Raw genomic sequence first — 16,568 nt, forward strand, 5'->3', positions numbered from 1 at the left:
ATACGTGCAGTTTTAACAGTCAGCAGATAAAGGAATGCATTACATCACAGAAAGTTATCTTTTACCTAAAACACAGAAAAGCAGAAACTACTAAACAAGCCTCAATGCTATTATCTCATTAAGAGTAAATTCATAACTTTCACATACAAGATACAAAATCCTTGAAACTTTCCCAAAGTCATTATCTCATGACAAAGCCCACCAAATATCCTGCTAGTCTTCAGTCCTCAGTGTCCGAGAACCGGTCACCCTGACCAGCTTTACAGCACGCTCGCAAGCACCCTCCAGGCGCAGGCAGAGATAATGCCTTAGAAGCCGAAACAAGTTAATCATAAACTGAGCCAGTCTGCAAGGCTTGTTTAGAATAACAAGAAATCATGGCTCCCCACAAGAAAAGGCAGAATTCATGTTTGATTTTTTTCCCTTAATTTACTAGTTTTTAAAAAATCTTTTATGAATTCATGGATTTAAAACAATCTGATGTTTTATTTTTCTGCAAACATTATCCTTACTGATGTTTAAAATGTCCCATCTCTGACCTGTAGGAGCCAATTCAAATTAGTTTCTGAGATCTTCTGGTACAACCCTAGTACTCTGATAGCTTCTTTACTTTCTGGCATGACAAAAAGTTCCAGGAAAATTTTGACCATTTTCCATTCCATACCTGGAATCGGTCATTTCTCAAAGGAGCTCTAATCACTTCTAGCAGATAAACACCACATACACAGATATACACCACAATCTGGGCTCTTAAGGTGCCCATTGCTATTGGATTGCTCATTATTTCCAAGTCTTTTCAGTAAGATAAAATACACTGAGTGAGTACCTGTCTTCCTTCACAACCCAGCCTAGCACCCTGGGAACATGGGCACTTAGGCTGCGAAAATTGTCCGTAAATGCATCTGGCTCTTCTAGACTGTAATAATGGCCATTACTATGATAGCTAGTGGTTGTTGAGTGCTTATTCAGAATTGTACTGTTCTAAGTGCTTTACCTCCATCTCAGTTAGTTCATATAACAATTCAAAGTTAGGTTGTTATTATGATTGTTGTTGTTATGCTCATTTTACAGTCTTGGCGAGCATCAGTAACCTGCCCAACCAAGATCCACACGCAAGGTAAAAGGTGCGGGGTCCGCGTGCTTGGTGCCCTGACTCCTGCTACGGTGCAGTCTTCCTCCAGCCAGGGTGCTCCCGTCACCCCTTCATTCTCGTCCTCCAAGAGCTGTTAAACATGACCCCGAGGAGGTAATAAACACGCAGAGGAGGCCCAGAGCAAGGCTGCTTGGGGCCAGAGGAGCGTCCCGGATCCGTGCGCTCCTGGAGCTAACTGTGCCACCTGCGCCTTGCGGAGATGAAGCGCTGCAGGACTGCGTCCCCTCGGAGCAGATACTGTCCTATGAGGGGAGGAAAATTTGCTCGCAGTGGCGCTGGTACGTACAAGGAGATGAAGGGACGGGTATGGGGAGGGGCTGGTCGACAGCCTCTCTTATGACCCGTAAAGTCCCGTGAAAGGACTTTCGTTGCCTCCAGCAACTCAGGGGTGGTTGCGGGCAGTTTGGGTGTGCGCTCACTGAGCTTTGCCCGCGCTTCTTGGGCTGCCTTCTCCCATTTTCCATCGGCTGTAGGTCCCCCAAGACCAGCTGTAAAAGGAAAGGGGAGGGTTGGGGGTAGGTAGGTCTGCCCCAGTCGGCCTACCTGGTCGTCAAGTGGTTGACGCCGCACCATAATCCCCAGCACCGGTTCTGACAGGACACCCTGTTACCTGCTCTCCGCAGACAGACTTGGCCCCAGGCTTCGCCCCAAATCCGGCGTTGGTAGGGGATCTAAGATGGGGCGACGCCCCAGCTTCGACTGAGGAAAGTCGAGGATGGTGTTCCGTGGCGGGCCGAGGGTGCGGCCTCCTGGACCGAGGGGATCTCGGAGACCCGCGGCGCTGCCCGCGCCCGCGCCTCCGACCACGAGTGCTGGGGTTGTGGGGCGGGCGAGCCAGCCTGCCTCGGAGGGGGTGCCCCGGGAGAAGGACTGCAGGGAGAACCTCGGAGAGGCCCCCGCGCCGCTGGCTCGCGGTGCGATGGGGTAGGAATGCAGGTGGACGGTGGCCTTGGAACTGCTCTTGAGCGCCCCCAGCGGGCCTTCGCCTTTGCTCGCCGTTTTCCTCGCGGTTTTCCATGCTGTCCTGGCTCTGGGGTCTTCCCGGGCAGACAAATCTTGTGTGCCTGCCTACTCTTCTCCCTGGACATGCAGCAGGGACCCGCACCCTACTTATTTTTTTCCCCGAACTATAGCAGTGTATTTTACACGTGTATAGCATACAAAATGGACGAAAAAAAGATACAGAATTGGAAACTCAGAAATACTTTTAAAATCAACTTTCTATAGGGGCCTTACACTGAGTTTATATCTGAAAAATTCAACATTTTCCAAAATAAAAAAATAAAATATTTCTCAAGTCAATGTTGACCCCAAACTTAGCTTCATGTGCTCAATGACATTTCCTTCCAATTTCCCCCCTATGAAACATCTTCTCAAGCCTCCAAACATTGCATCAAATTTTTTTTTTATTTGTTTCAGGTGCACAAAACAAAGTAATACTTAGACGTTTATCATTTATATCCCTCACACAGTGATAACCCCCCCGCCCCCATCCACTATCCCTCTGACACCGCACACAGCCATTACATTTCCACTGTCTCTATTCCTAATGCTGTACTCCACTTCTTATAAGTACACACACACACACACACACACACACACACACACACACAAACTTGTAGTTGACATTCATTATTGTTCAGCTTCAGCATCATGTGTACAGTGCAGTGATCAGGCATCTACATCATCCCTGAGATGGTCTCCCTAATGAGACAAGTGTCCATCAGATATACTTCCCCAAATTAACATTCCCCAAATTAACTTTCGTAATCCCATGGCAATCTTGTAGTTACTGACTCTGCTTTCTAATCCCTTCACGTGCCCCCTTATCCCCACCCCCTGCCATGTAGCAACCCTCAGTTTTTCCTCTATGTCTCCAAAACTGTTTCTGATTAATTCATTCACTTATTCTCTTCTTTAGATGCCATATATAAATGAGATCATATGGTATTTGTCTTTCTCTGTCTGACTTACTTCACTTAACATAATGTTCTCTAGGTCCATCCATGTTGTTACAAATGGTAAGATTTCTTTCTTCTTTATGGCTGCGTAATACTCCATTGTATAAATGTACCACATTTTCTTAATCCAGTCATCTACCGATGGGCATTTCGGTTGTTTCCACGTCTTAGCTATTGTGTATAGTGCTGCAATAAACATAGGAGTGCATAAAGATTTTTGAATTGGAGTTTTGGATTTCTCTGGATAGATACCTAGGAGTGGAATTGCTGGATCATAAGGTAGTTCCATTTTCAGATTTTTGAGATACCTCCATACTGTTTTCCATAGTGGCTGCACCAATCTGCAATCCCACCAACAGTGCACAAGGGTTCCCTTTTCTCCACATTCTTGCCAGTACTTGTTGTTTGTTGATTTATTAATGATAGCCATTCTGACTGGGCTGAGGTGCTATCTCATTGTGTTTTTTATTTGCATTTCTCTGATGGTTAATGAGGTTGAGCATTTTTTCATATGTCTGTTTGCCATCTGTATGTCCTTTTTAGAAAAATGTCTCTTCATGTCTTCTGCCCATTTTTAAATTGGGTTGTTTGTTTATTGGAGTTGAGTGAGTTTTTTATAAATTTGAGATATTAACCCCTTATTGGATATATCATTGGTAAATATCTTTTCCCATTCAGTAGGATCCCTTTTGTTTTATTGATGGTTTCCTTTGCTGTGAAAAAACTTTTCAGTTTAATGTAATCCCACATGTTTATTTTTTCTCTTACTTCCCTTGTGCGAGGGGATGTATCAGTAAAAATCTTACTCCGGGTAATGTCTGTAAAGTTTCTTCCGATATTTTCTTTTAGGAATTTTATGGTTTCAGATCTTACATTTAAGTCTTTAAGCCATTTTGAATTTATTTTTGTATATGGTGTAAGGAGATGGTCCAGCTTCATTTTATTGCATGTGTCTGTCCAGGTTTCCCAGCACCATTTATTAAATAGACTGTCTTTACCCCACCGTAAATTCTTGCTTCCATTGTTGTAGATTAAATGGCCATATAGGCATGGATTTATTTCTGGGCTTTCTATTCTGTTCCATTGATCTATGCCTCACCCTACTTATGATTTAAGATTTAAGCGCCATTCTCTCGCTTGCTCACCACACTCCAGCCACAGCGGTCTTCTTCCAGTTCTTCCAATATAAGCAGATCTTTCTGTCTCAGGGCCTTTGCACACTCTTTTGCCAGTAATACTTTCTCTGCTTTTTGCATGGTCAGCTCTTTCTCATCATGTGGGTCTCAGCTCTCCTCTTAAATGTCTGTCCCTCAAAGTGGCTTTTATTTAACCCTCCTACAAAGTAAGGTCTCTCCTTCCCCATAAACATGTTTATTTCCTCTCTTTCTGGTTTCTTTTATATCTCTTGCCACACTTTGTATTTATTCTATTTTACTCTCTGACAATTTAAAGTAAAATAGGACAGGGGACATTTGCCTTGTGAAGCCTGTGATTGGCATGTAATAGGTAACAAATTTTTGTGATAGCACTTTTATTAATTAATTGACTCCTTGCTGCGTAGAACATTAGAGCCAGAAAATGCCTCTGAGGATAGGGCAGCCTACCTAGCTGTGCAGAAATCTGTGCTGTTTGCAGCAGCTCCAGCTCAAGGCATAGGGTTGGCCTGAAACTGTAGTCTTCATTCTCCAAATCCTCCCTTAGAGCCCTAAGTCAGCTACCTCTGTGGAGCAGTATTCGTGGGCCCTCCCACAGAATCTGGCCCTCAAGAGCTCAGTAAAAGTGGGATACTGGAGGTGAGGGGGCTCCCACATGCAGACTCGGCTCTTGTCCTTTCTCTCTTTGAGGCAAGCTCAGCACATCACCACGCTTGTTCAAAACTGATCTCACACCACAAAGGTGAAACTGTCATGGTGCTCTGGAGGAGTGAATTTACCCCACGTAGCTGATCTTCCTGTTCTTACCCCCAAATCCCTGGTGGCTACCGCCGGCTGCCTCGTTGTCCTCCCCTTCTTCTCGCTGTTTCCGACCTCTCAAGTCTCTAGTCCTTGAGCAGTTCAGTTCAGGCCCCAAGCTTATACCCTCCACTCAGCACAGTCCAGTCTTTAGAAGGCAGTTTGGAGAGCACTTCTTGTTACAGAAGCACGCCCCCTGGAGGTGTCGCCTCCCCCTACACACACCTGAACAGCTTATTTAGTATTTCCCCAGGGAAAATGAATTTCCTTGGATGGGGTGGGAAAGAGAGAGTGTGTATTCTGTACTTACGAAAAATTAGCTTTTCTCCATTTTATTACAGTTACAGAAATAAGGGTAACTTAGTGGTTAGGAGAATGTACTTTGGCGTGAGGCAGACCTGAGTTCAAATCTGTGCTCTGCATTTATCTGACTTTGGGAAAATTACCTATTATCCCTAAGGCTATTTTTTCCTCTCTAAGATGGGGTTTAAAATACCCATTTTTGTGGGTTGTGGTGAGGATGAATAAGACTATATCTGTAAAGAACATAAAAAGTGCTCAATAAGAGTTATTAGTACAAGTCTCCTGGTAGGGTCTATGGTCCCTGAAGTCCCCAGGAAAGAACTCAAAGAGCCACCCACGGCCATGGCGGGTTATGAATGGGCTCTGGGCAGCCTCCTCCTGTCTCTGGCTTCCCAAGAGCATCTGTCATCTGCAGATTATAACCCTTCCTCATGATTCCACTTCAGGCTTTCTTCCTAGCTCTTTGCTCCAATTCTCCTTCAGAATGTCCTTGCCTTTCTGTTGTCCTCACTTAGTCACCACTGTGGTCACACACCAGGGAGGGAGACTGTTGGACATCATGTGGTTCACAGCCCTTGATTGTTCAAGGAACGTTCTGGATAAATGAAAGCCCCAGATGCTAATCTTCAAGGGTGACTGCTGGTGCCTCTTAGCCTTTTCTGGGTCAGGGACTCCTTTGACAAACTGAGGAAAGATAGAGAATATTTCCTTAGAAAAATATATATTCCCTCATGCCCATGAAATTTGCATACAATTATAGGGACTCAGTGAAGCCCATCCAGCACCCCCTAAGTGTCCTTGGGATCCAGGTAACCCAGATGACAGTTCCTCAATCCATTCACGGTCATTCTTTCACAGAACTGTAGCCGCAGAAAAACAAGCAAACCTCAACTCTTTTCTATGTTCCTGCCTTCCCTGTGTCAGGAGGGGTTAAAATCTGGAAATAATAACTACTTTAAGGAGTGGCGGGAGACAAAAACTAAACAAACCAGTGGTTAAAGACAGCTTGTGGGAAATTGAGAAAGGGCTAAGCTAATGGGTTATATTTTGTGAGCTCCGTGAGAATTCATGGTGTCAGTGAAAAAAAACGTATGGCACTAGAGAAGAACTTGAGAGGGTATGTGGGTAGAAATGGAGGGGAGAATGCTGTTGAAAATGTTACTGGGATTCAGATGAAAAAAGTTCTAAAGATTGGTTGCACAAGACTGTGAATTACTTAACACCACTGAACTGTACACTTAAAAATGTAAGTTCTATGCTATGTGTGTTTTACCGCAATTTTTTTGAAAAAGTTACTGAGCAACATGCCTTCCATGAGAACTTTTAGGGGTTGACCCTACCAGACCCTGAGCAGATCAGATCCCTTCCTACCAAGTAGTGCAGAAGCTCCAGAATTTGGGTATAGGACCTGATTAATCAATGGGAAGCTGGTGTTGGAGGGATCATTGATGTGGTGCTGGGTGGAGTTAGCATAAAGCTGGGGGAAATTGGTGGGTTTAAAGGAGGAGGGGCTGGCATGGAGCATGCAGGGGCTGTGGAGTAGAGGGTGTAAAGCCGGCCTGCAGGATGTCCTGCCCTCCCTCTGACTTTTCTGAGTCTCAGACATGGTGGGAGGGAAATTTGGTCCACCCTAAATGTGACTCTGTAAGGCTGACACGTACATGGGCTTTCTCCTGTTTCCTGACTTTTGAGACAGCAGGTGGTGCTGTTTAGCAAACTTGGGAACCTAGAGGAAGAAACCTGAAGTTAAAACTTGAGACGTGGGGGACACTTCTACCCTGGTAACTCTCGCCCTTCCATTGGCCAGAGCAGAGTGAGAGATGGGAATCTTTTTCCTCTTCAGACTCTAAACAGCTCCTCAGCTGGTCCCAGGGAGGAGGGAGGGCTGGGATCTATTCTGTGTGTGTTTCCCACATGAGTTGGTATCCCAAGTGTCTTTGGAATGCAACTCAGGTGAAGTCCTGGGTGGTGGCCACTACAGCTTGCCTGGGAGGGGAGGCATTCTCACACACCCCAACATCAGCTCAGCTGACTCACCCTCCACCCAGCTTTGGGAAGGTGGAGGTAAGAACTGCAATGGTTTTTCCTGCTCCTGCTGCTCCTGGGATTCCCCTTGCTTAGAAAGTTCAAACTGCTTTGAGGAGTCTGGGACTCCACAGCAAAATGACCAAACACTTGGAAAACATCTCCTTTAAACGTATTTCTAAACTGCAGGCTTTTATCTGGTGAACTCATGTCCCAGAAAGCATACATGGGGACCTGTTGGTGAGCTGTGGTGCTTTCCTCATAGATTAGGGCATTGGATTCCGTAGGAGGTCTCCTTCTAGCTTGTGAATCCGGATTTAATTGTTTTACTGGGCTTTGTCCCCAACAATGATAGGATTCTGGGGAATGAAAACACAACACTGGTTTGACAGCTTCAGCAAGTTTTAAAAAGCCCAACACACCAAAGCCCAATGTGCCTTTGGAACACTCGCAGCATGCCGGTCTCACCCTTAGCACACTTTCCTGGCCCTGCCCTTGTTTTTCCTCTGCCTCACCTTTCTCGTGGTGTTCTAATTTATGTCATTTAACTTCATGTATGTGGTTTTAAAAACAGCCTTAAATCATTTTTGAAACAGGGCAGGGTACAAATAAATAGAAAGAAAAACACGACTCTAAAAGGGTAGATATTTTGATACCGGCTGAACCTTGTGCTAATGTTAAGAAAATGACCACATCCTTTAATGACTGTAACATCCAGAATCTTCTAAAACTGACGATAGGGAGAGGGTGTCCTCATGGAAAAAGGAGACAGAACCTCATAGCCTTGACGTTTGACCCTGGCATTCCTGATGCCTCCCCTTGTCTTCTTTCTAGGGCTACTGCTGTCACTACCAAGCTTTAGGATGGAGTGGGGGCTGGGGACACTGTGTCCCTTTAACCATTTTGTCACTGTGGACTTGTGACCTTTCCCTTAATAGTCCCTGCAGACATTCTAAAGCTCTAAACTCATGAGGCTGGAACATTTGAAATGACTTCTAAGAAGACTATGAGATAAGCAAAGTGTAAGCAGAAAATAACATGAAACTAGATCATCTAAGTGATTGCTTGTGGTTTTTAATTTTATTTTCCACGAGAGGGGTCCCTCCTCTCTAGTCTCTAGCCTGCTTCAAGATAATGCTACCGTCTTAGGGTGCAACCATAAACCTCTTCCAAGTCTAGAGCTAAGAGAGCAAGGCCTGGACAGAAATAGGGAACGTTCTCGACTACGGACATTCCCAAGGCCCCTCTCCCAATCTGTTTTCTATCAGGATCTGCTTCTTATCCAGATGATTGAAACCTGGAATGACTTTTCTTTCAGGGTCGTCCATATCAGAATCATACACCACATGGTGACCTCAACTTTCATACAAAAGCTGATGAGGGCAGTGGTCAGTTTCTTAGACTAGTTACAAACCTAAGCAATTCTCAGACTATAGGACCTCACGTTCCCCTCCCCTCGACAAGCTGGCCCTTGCAACATACCTTCCGAAAGCCACTTTCAAACCAGATAATGTTTCTTAACATCCAGCACCATCCTTGTGGTTTTCAGTTGTAACTCACACATTTCCCCCGAAATCTTAAAAGATGAATATAGCCATGCCAAATACTTAGAAGTATTTCTCTGCCATCTCTGCAGTATTTCAACCAAAGGCCTGTGAGCAGAGGCATCTAAGTATTGAAAAGTCATTGTCACTATCAAATTGGATTTCAAAGGAATTTAGAGATGTAAGAGACCATAGACATCATTTAATACCATTTTTGCAGAGTACGGAGGCTGGAAGTGATTAAATGACTTGCTGAAGTTTCCAGAGCTAGAGTCTAAATTAACTAAGATTTATGTTTTGATTCCCAGACCACTCGTTTTCTCTCTACACTACCCATACTGACCTTTTTCACATCTAAACAGAAGTGTAATCGTGACTGGAACTTTTTTTTACAGAAGTAGATTATATATATACATATACATATATACACATACATATATATATGTATATATATGTGTATATATATATATATATATATATATATATATATATGGCACATGCAAGATATAAAAGCCCTGACAATTAGTTGGTGAAGTCATCCTAGAAAAAGTGCTACATACCTCACTGCTGAATGTCACTACAGTCACCTTCAAAGTACTCCCCTTGGGAAGCTATGCACCGATGCCAGTGCCTAGTCTACCCTTCAAAGCAATTTTGGAACTCTTTTTCTGGAATGGCCATCAGAGTTGTTGTCATATTACCCTTGATGTCCTGAATGCCATCAAAATGTCTTCCTTTCAATATTTTCTTTATCTTCTAGTAAAGAAAGAAGTCATTGGGGGCCAGATTAGGTGAATAGGAAGGGTGTTCCAATACAGTTACTTGTTTACTGGCTAAAAACTCCCTCACAGACTGTGCTGTGGGAACTGGTGCATTGTCGTGATGTAAGAGCCATGAATTATTGGTGAAAAGTTCAGGTTGTCTAACTTTTTCATGCAGCCTTTTCAGCACTTGCAAATAGTAAACTTGGTTACCTGTTTGTCCAGTTGGTATAAATTCATAATGAATAATCCCTCTGATATCAAAAAAGGCTAGCGACATCATTGCAGCAAGTTTGAGAACTTAATTGTGTGTGTGTGTGTGTGTGTGTGTGTATATATATATATATATATATATATATATATATATATTTCTTGAAAGGTACAGAAATGAGTAAGTTGACCAAATCTTACATAATATGACTAAAATCACTCATCACTCAGGCATCACTCAAACAGAAATATCTAGTATATATAAGAATTTATTATATGATAAAGAAGAATCATAAATCCAATAAGGGAAATTAAATTATTCAATAAATTATGTTTTAACATTTATTAAGACTTCATGGAAAAAAAGTAAAATTTGTCGTTACATCACATCATATACCAATATAAATTCCAGAGAGATTAATACATAAAATAGTAAACATTTAAGTGGAAAAAAGGCTATGTGAAAACATAAGTGAATGTTTATCTGATATCCAGAGGGAGGGAGACCTTCTAAGCTTAAGAGAAATGGAAAATGTTGGTCCCTCCCCACAAAAAGAATATTTCTGGCTATATAAATATGAAAAATTAATGATGAAATTAAAAGATAAATAACAAAATGGAGGAAGAAATAGATCACCAGAAACCATACAAAATGTCAATACCTACATATAAGTATTTATAAATTAGTAAAAAAACACTAAAGCACCAATAGAAAAATTGGGCAAAGGATAATGCAAAAGGACAGTTCACATGTAAGATAAAATAATTGACACATATGAAAAAATATTCAACCTTACTAGAAATCAAGGAAATGCAAATTACACTATTTTGCAGTTGCATAAAAGCAGAAATTATCATTTTAATCTATCAAATTAGCAGACCTAAAGCTGTGTACAATACTCAATATTGGTGAAAGTTGTGTGAAATAGCTTTTCCAATGCATTGCTGGGGAGTGATATCTGTCATTATGTGTAATGAACATTAAGAATGTTCACCAGCTTTGACCCATTTTCTAGAATATATCCTCAGGAAATATGTTAAGGAAATTAATCTAAATATGGACAGTGTTTTATGCACAAAGATTTTCATGTGTTATATATAGTATTATGTTCAATAATAATTAACAAACTAGTTAACTAATTAACAAACTAATGTACATTCACATAATGAAATCAAGCAAGCATTGGAAATTAAGTATATGAAGTTGTCTAATAAAACAAGAAAATGTGGGGTGGCCAGATGGCTCAGTTGGTTAGAGTGCGGGCTCTGAGCAGTGAGGTTGTGGGTTCGATTCCCACATGGGCCAGTGAGCTGCGCCCTCCACAACTAGATTGAAGGACAACTACTTGGAGCTGATGGGCCCTGGAGAAACACACTGTTCCCCAACATTCCCCAATAAAAAAATTAAAAAATAAAATAAAATGAGAAAATGTGGGGAAAATGAGATACAAAATTGTGTATGTTTTGTACACAGTATAATCTCAACTACATTTAAAGTGTACATAGAAAAAATACTGGAAAATAATACACTTAAACAGTGTTTCTTATTGAAACAGTATGAGTCGTTATTTTTCCAAGGTGGAAAATAAGTGATTTTTAAATTTTTTTTCTGCTTTTCTTATCTTCCAGATTTCCTATGAACAAATCCTCACTCCTAGATGAAAACTGAGGCAATTCTATAAAAACAAATGAACTACTGTTACATGCTACAATCTGGATGAACCTTGAAAACATTAGGCTAAGTAAAAGAAGCCAGACACACAAGGCCACATATAGCATAACTCCATTTACATGAAATATGCAGAACAGGCAGATCAATAGAAACAGAAAGCAGATTAGTGGTTGCCAAGCTATGGGGGAGGATGAGTTGGGGCTGACTGATAATGGGTATGGAAGTGATAGAAATGTTCTGTAATAAAACAGTGGTAGATGCACAACAAAGTGAAGATACTAAAAACCACTGAATTGCACAGTTTAAAATGGTGAATTTTATGTTATGTGCATTATATCTCAGCAAAATAAATAAAAAGAGGCTTGAGATTGAAAGAGAGAGAGAAACTGAGGTGAAAGAGAGCTATAGGTTAAGAATTTAATAGAGTCCTTTTTCAAATGCTAATCTCTTTGGTTCTCAAGGGAGCTATCTTTTGTTTATTTTGTTTTATTTTATTTTTTAATTTTTTTCCATTACAGTTGACCTTCAATATTATATTAATTTCAGGTGTACAGGATAGCGGTTAGACATTTATATAACTTATGAACTGATCCCCCCGATCAGTCTAACACCCACCTGGCACCATACATAGTTATTACAATATTATTGACTGTATTCCCTATACTGTACTTTACATCCCTGTGACTATTTCGTAACTGTCAATTTGTACTTCTTAATCTCTTCACCTTTTTCACCCAGTCCCCCAAATACCTCCCATCTGGCAACCATCATTTTGTTCTCTGTATCTATGAGTTTGTTTCTGTTTTATTTGTTCCTCTTGTTTTTTAGATTCCACATATAAGTGAAATCATATGGTATTTGTCTTTCTCTGTCTGACTGATTTCACTTAGCATAATACCCTGTAGGTCCATCCATGTTGTCACAAATGGTAAGGTTTCATTCTTTTTTATGACCGAGTGATAGTCCATATCATATCTTCTTTATCTGATTATACACACACACACACACACACACACACACACACACACACACATATATACATATATATATATATATATAATATCTTCTTTATCTGACAGTCTATTGATGGGCACTTAGGTTGCTTCCATATCTTGGCTATTGCAAATAGTGCTGCAGTGAACATAGGAGTGCATATGAGATGGACAATTCAGTTCACGAACTTTCCATCATGTGCTTACATCTTTTTGAATTGGTATTTTGTATTTTATATCTTTTTGAATCAGTGTTTTGGAATTCTTCAGGTAATTACCCAGAAGTGGAGTTGCTGGGTCATAAGGTAGTTCTATTTTTAGTTTTTTAAGAAACCTCCATACTGTTTTCCATAGTGGCTGCACTAATTTACAACCCCACCAACATTGCACAAGTGTTCTCTTTCTCCACATCCTCACCAACACTTGTTGTTGATTTATTGATGGTGGCCATTCTGACAGGTGTGAGGTGACAGGAGAACTTTCTTATTCCTGGCAGGCTTGAAGGACCGCACTGGGTGGTATGTATGTCAAAGAAGAAGAGAGGAAGAGAAAGAATTAGGGAGAAGGATCAAACATTGCTCTGTGTTTTGTAACTGATTGGCTCCTCTTAGGAAGGATCAGAGATGTTTTACAAATTATGAATGGCTATTAAAAATGAAAATGTGAAATGATACTACTTTCAATGACATCAAAAACATCAAACACCTAGGAAGAAATCTAACAAAAGACATACAAAACCTCCTCATAGAAAACTAAATTGAGAGTAATTAAATTTAAAAAGGACATACCTTGGGGCGGCCGGTTGGCTCAGTTGGTTAGAGCACAGTGCTCATAACACCAAGGTCGCTGGTTCGATTCCCACATGGGCCAGTGAGCTGTGCCCTCCACAACTAGAGTGAAAACAATGACTTGATTTGGAGCTGATGGGTCCTAGAAAAACACAGTTTCCCAATATTCCCTAATTTAAAAAGTAAATAAATACATACCTTGTTCATTGTTTGGAAGATTCGATGTTGTAAAGATGTCAAATTTCCATAAATTGTCCTATAAATTCAATCCAATAGCAATCAAAATTTGAGCTTTTTTTTTAAATTTTATTGGGGAATATTGGGGAACAGTATGTTTCTCCAGGACCCATCAGCTCCAAGTCATCGTCCTTCAATCTTAGTTGCAGGGGACGCAGCCCACCATCCCAGGAATTGAACGAGCAATCTTGTTGTTGAGAGGTCACGCTCTAACCAACTGAGCCATCCAGCCGCCCCAAGCAGGTATTTTAATTTTTTTTAGAAATTGACACGTTGATTCCAAAATGTATACGAGTATGAAAATACAAAGGGCCAAGAATAGCCAGGAAATCTAGATGGAGAAAGGACAAAACTGAAGGTTTTACATTACTAGATATCAAGATATATTACAAAACTATGAATTAAGACAGTGTGATATTTGTTCCGGAATAGACTAATAGATTAATGGAACTGAATAGTGTTCATAAACGAACCCACACATAATGGTGACATTGAAGAACTGGTGGAGGAAAGCTGAATTTTTCAATAATTTGCACTGGATCTATGAGATATACTTACTGATACTATATGGTAGGAAAAATTTCGCGCTTCAGTGGAAAACTACATTTTCTGTAGCACACCCTCTGGGTTATCTGATTTTGATTTTATGGCATCTACTTTATAACTCTGTAACCTGTAGAGAACTGATAGCAACTGATAACTGAATGCAAAATTCATGAAAATAAATTCTGTTTGGTGGAGGGACACCGTACCCCCAATCATGGAAAAACCAGTTTTGCCTCAATTTGCATATCATTTCAATACTCTTGATTTGTAAATGTGTCTGTTCTTTGGGTTCACCTTTGAACAGGTTGAAACACCTTGCCAGTTTTGCTTCTTAATAAGTTAAATAAAATTCCAACATGTTCGTTTTTATGTTTGTATGAGAAGCATGATTATATCTTTTCATTGGTAAGTTATGTTTAACACTGTACAAAATTAATTCCAGATGGATTGCTAATCTAAATGTGAAAGATAAAGCAAATAATCCTCTAGAAGAGCATAAAAAAGAATATATTCATGACTTTGGAGCAACAAAGATTTCTTTAAAATGACCCGAGAGCACTAACCACAAAAGAAAAGATTGGTAACTAAGATTTCATTAAAAGTAAGAAGTTCTTTTTACCCCAAAACACCACTAAGAAATGAAAAGAAAGGCAAGCTATAGAGTGGGAGAAGATATTTGCATTACATTTTTTGGACAAAGATATCATATATATTATATAAATATATATTACAATCAATAAGAAGACAGACAAATGAAAAGAAAAATGGAAAAAGAAATGAATAAGCATATCACAAAAGACCACATTCAAATGGCCAATAAACAAGCACATACCCCATTAGTCATCAGGAAAATACAAATTAAAACCCCCACATGTCCCCACCAAGGGCAAAATAGAATTGATTGATAATTCCAAGGTTCACAAAGATGTAGAGAAACTGGGTCTGTCAAACATTGCTGGTGGGAGTATAAATTGGTGTAACTACTTTGGAAAATTGTTTGGCAAGATATCTTAGTACTAACCATATATCCACCCTATAATCCAGCAATTCCATTCTTAGGTGTGTGTGTGTTTATGTATATGTACCAAAATATATATAAGAATGCATAGCAAATTTATTTCTAGTAGCCCTGTATTAGTTTACTGTGGCTGTCATAACAAATTACCACAAACTTAGGTGCTTAAAACAACATCAATTTATTTTCTCACTATTGATTCTGGAGGCCAGAAGTCTGAAATCAAGTTGTCATCAGGGCTGCATTCCCTCCAGAGGCCCTGGGGCAGATTCTGTTCCTTGTCTCTTCCAGCTTCGAGTTACTGCCAGCATTCCGTGGCTTGTGGATGATACATCACTCCATCTCTGCCTCCTTCTTCTCATGGTCTTGTCCGTTTCTGTCTGTGTAACCTCCCTCTGCCTCCTTCTTTTAGGGACACTTGTCATTGGCTCAGAGCCCACTTGGATAATCTAGGATGATCTCAAGATCCTTAATTACATCTGCAAAAATTCATTTTTTTCTTTTATTTTGGTTTATTTTTGTGTATCAGAAATGTATTTTTATTTTTATTTGAAAACAACTTAAATTTTTAGACAAATGATTTTAGTATATAAATTTGATTTTGGTTTTATACAGAATATAAAGATTTTCCTCAATAATCTCCCAGGTGAAGGGTTTTACAAGTCTGAAGGGAGATATTTTCTGCACACCAGTGTGTGTCTTCCAAGTCGGGTGCTGGAAACCAATGGTGTAGTGCTCCTACACATAAATTAGGTCAAGACATCACATAGTAAAAAGGGGAGAAGAGAAATATTCTCGTTAATCAGATTCAGGAAGCAAACATGACACAAAAACTGTATAGATAAGACCAAGTCAGCAACTTTAGTTAGGACACTTATACCGGTAACAGGTTTGGGAGGCTATAGTGTGTACCACATTAAAACAGCAAGGAAGACCTATTATACAGAAAGTCTAGAATAAGGGATTTTCACTAAAGCAAATTAACTTCTTGTCAACTGCCAAAACAAAATAGAACATGACTGTTAATATACCGAAGGGATGTTATACCAGTTTCTGTGCAGCATGCTAAAAGTTAGAACATCTTCACTGCTACATATGAATCAATAATAGTCATGGAAAGTTTTTCTTTTACCCCTTTTCACCAAATTTCAGGCATGTCTTATTTTAGATGGGGTATAGCTTTTATCTATTATTTCGTCCTGTAAAAACATGTGAAGACAACATTCATTCTGTGCCAGAGGCTGACCAGCGAACTTGTTTATAAACTACTCCAGCCCTTGCTTCCTTTCTTCAATAAAATTGTCATCAAATATTCCATCATCTCCTCTAAAAGGAAGTTGACACAAAAATGGTTTGGCAGGGAGCAGCGGAACTACAGCCATGCTCTCTCTTTCTAATTCACTTTGTAG

This window comes from Rhinolophus ferrumequinum, chromosome 4, assembly GCF_004115265.2.
Source record: "Rhinolophus ferrumequinum isolate MPI-CBG mRhiFer1 chromosome 4, mRhiFer1_v1.p, whole genome shotgun sequence".
In the NCBI taxonomy this organism is placed as follows: domain Eukaryota; kingdom Metazoa; phylum Chordata; class Mammalia; order Chiroptera; family Rhinolophidae; genus Rhinolophus; species Rhinolophus ferrumequinum.